The following is a 3,396-nucleotide window of genomic DNA, read 5'->3' on the forward strand; positions in this document are numbered from 1 at the left end:
GTGTGTGTGTGTGTGTGTGTGTAAGTTTGTGTGTGTGTGTGAACATGCGTTTTTCATGTTGTAATTATATTTGCGTGAAATCGATATAATAATATACTATGTACGGGAACCTCATCCAGAAGAAGAAGAATTTGTTCCTCCCAACGTCCAGCCATGTAGGCGAGTGTGTTCATTAATTAACGGTGGTATCATTGCCCGGCTCTCTTTCACACAGAATCCGGTCACTTTCTACAAAATCCAGTCATGTTTCCCTCAGTTTTTGAGCTGAGTCAAAAAACAGGTCGCTCCTTAATTGCCGTAGGTATATTATTATGTGGGCCTTCCATTATACACTGGCCGATTTATTGGGGAATGTATTTACTTTTCTTTTTTTTCAACTCGACGTAGTTCAGTGGGCGTCGGGAAGATTTTAAAGTATTCATATTACGATTTTACGTGTAGCTAGCTTTACGTGCAGTACTTTTAAACTAATTGCTGTCTCTATCATGTTTACATGCGTTATAATAGCACACAAAGTTGTTCTGTTTGTTTTACCTTACTTATACGTGTCTTTTCTAAAACATAAAGTCTCTTTGTACAGTGTTGAATATTTGTTGGATAAAGTCTACATTATATTCTGACAGACTTACAAATTTTAATGTGTTTATTTACAATGCATAAGTATACTATGTTGGATATAATAATATTGTTATGTATACTGATCTGCTACCTTTTTAAAATGTATTGAGGCAATTAAGGGATGTAACCAGGCAGATTTGAATATCTTTGTTGTTTCAGATGTCGGCATTCTACAGATTCTTATACACATGCAATGTAATCTAGATCTAGTTTTTTTTCGACAATAAATGAGCTTATTATGTCGCTCAAATGACTGCTTGAGGTCAGAATGCTTCTTCTAGAGAAAATAAAGCGTCTGAAAAAAATCGATTTAAATGAGGTGTTGTTTTTTAATTACTATAACATTTGTTGCATAGTTTCTTTTTAAAATGTTTGTTTTTGGTCGTTTAATCCCTCAGAGGGTGTGGTGGCGGAGCGGTTAGTGCGCTCGTCTCCGAAGCGGAAAGTCCGGGTTTGAGCCTCGGTTCGGACACGGATTTTTTTTCGCCCCCTCCTTCCCACCCAGCAGTAATGGGTACCTGACTTCGAATTCGAGTTATGAAAGTAAAGGTGGCGTGGAAAGGAACTGGTCACTCTACCACAATATGATGAAGGCCCAGGAAATTGTCTCATTAATAATGCAATCCCCAATGTCCGGATCGGATACAGGAACAACTTTACTTTTTAATCCCCCATCGACACATTGCAGATAATTTGAGAGTTGAGATTCAACATTGCCTGTCAGGGCCACTCTGGGTCGAAAGGGATACAACGTGCCATTAAAAAGACAGAGATACTTACAAATTCTCCCCACACGGGAAATGGAACTCAGTTCATAAGCGTGCGACGGCGAATCGCCAGATGGCTACACCGCAGACGTTTGTGCACAATGGCGTCGATGTTCTACTGATTAGGCTTTTGGACTCGCAACCTATTGCTCGTGAGTTCGAACCCCATCAGGTGCTTGACTTTGTGTCCTTGGGAAAGACTTTTAGTATGAATTTTCATCACTTTACCCAGGTGGGAAAGATTACCTGGCTATTGACAGTGAAAGATAGAGTCCGTTAGACTCTGATTCTCTGCAAAATGTATGTTATTAATCCAGTGTTGTTCTTATTGATGTCAATCCAGTGTTGTTCTTATTGTTAAAGATTCAGTGTTGTTGTTGTTGTTGTTGTTGTTGTTGTGGTTGTTGTTGTTGTTGTTTGTTGTTGTCGACCCAGGTTCCTTTGCAAGATACTTATTATGCTAATAAGCCATAATATCTATTATTTAAAAACCGATTGGCAAAAGTTCAAAGGAAGAAAGAAGAGTAAGGGTACTGCGTTAGCGCAGTTGGAATCATGTTGGACTAAAATAAAACGCAAATAAGTATGTTTTAAACACCCCTGTAAACACTGTTACCGGGTAATGACATATCTACAGAGTTATTTCAGAGGCCGGACCTCTGAATTTAACATCCGTGTTAGATAGGACCGAGTCAAATAGGCTGAGATCCTTGAAAACTCCACAAAACGACCAGAGTACAAGAGGGCCCACTTTGGATTCGAACTCTGGCCTTCCACTTCTTAGTCAAGCACGATACCGACTGCGCTGACGGAGCACTCATACTTGACTACAGAGTCGGTGGCCCGGTTCGATCCATATAATATATCTAGCCACTGTGACGTCATGCACAATGACGATTTTGACAACGACAATGAAAATATTCATCTCACGAGGAGTAATTTCAAATTACTTTAAAATATTTTTAAAACATTAATTAAGTTTTGAATTCTTTTGTTCTTTTCTTTCTTTTTTTTTTTATTGGGGGAGCGGTTAATTACTTTTACCGGATTACTTATTCTAAAATAAAATAATGATCAAGTTTTGCAAGATGGGTGTCAACAAACGCACATTCAAGGAAGATAACTTTGCCGTCTTCGGGTTCTTGAAGATATAATATTTACTTCCCCTGTATTTCAATTCTACATAACCTATTCCTCCGACAACGAAACAAGAGAATAAAACAAACATTTTCGGGAATCAAAATAATAATCGCAATAATGATTACACTCATAATAAAGAACAGTGTTATTGTAATGATAACAATACTAATAAATTGTAATTTAAATAATAAAAGGTAACAAAATAATGATTACCGAGAACGAAAACAATATTAACACAAGCAGTATACTAACAATTTTTAATTTATCAGTGGCGGTGGGTAGTAGTAGTGAAAGGCCTACAGACTTTAGCCCTGACAATGGGGTGCAAGTTTACGACACACTTTCCCTCAGTGACACAGTTGCCTAAGCGTTCATTGGACCTTTGCTATGTGTGCGGTCTACTTTTCGCGACCACACGGCCTAATCCTGTTCATAGACGGAAAATGTTTTCAATGCTGTTTGTGCATATTTGTGTTTGTGCAGCTGAGATTTAACAGTTATAAATCACATCGAATCACTTATAAGGCAACTTTTCATCAGATGAAATTAGAGGAAATTTGGAGGGGAAACGGTTTCGTCCCCACCCGCTAGGAAAATTAAACTAAGAACAAAGAGATGGAAGATAAAGTTGACTCTTCTCATTTGAATGGTTCTGAAAATGCCGTGGCTCACCGTGAGTACAGAAAAACCATGACTCGACTGTTTAGTTTCTTTTGCATGCTATTCTGTGGTAAAGAATATAACAATAAATTAGAAATAAAAACAATTATAAAGGGTTTTTTAATGTTGCTTTTTAAAAATGTTTTACGGCATACGGTCATGTGAACGCGCGGAACACATTAAACGTTTTCGGTTACCGGGGAGGGGGGGG

The sequence above is a fragment of the Aplysia californica genome, unplaced genomic scaffold (assembly GCF_000002075.1).
Source record: "Aplysia californica isolate F4 #8 unplaced genomic scaffold, AplCal3.0 scaffold00642, whole genome shotgun sequence".
NCBI lineage: Eukaryota > Metazoa > Mollusca > Gastropoda > Aplysiida > Aplysiidae > Aplysia > Aplysia californica.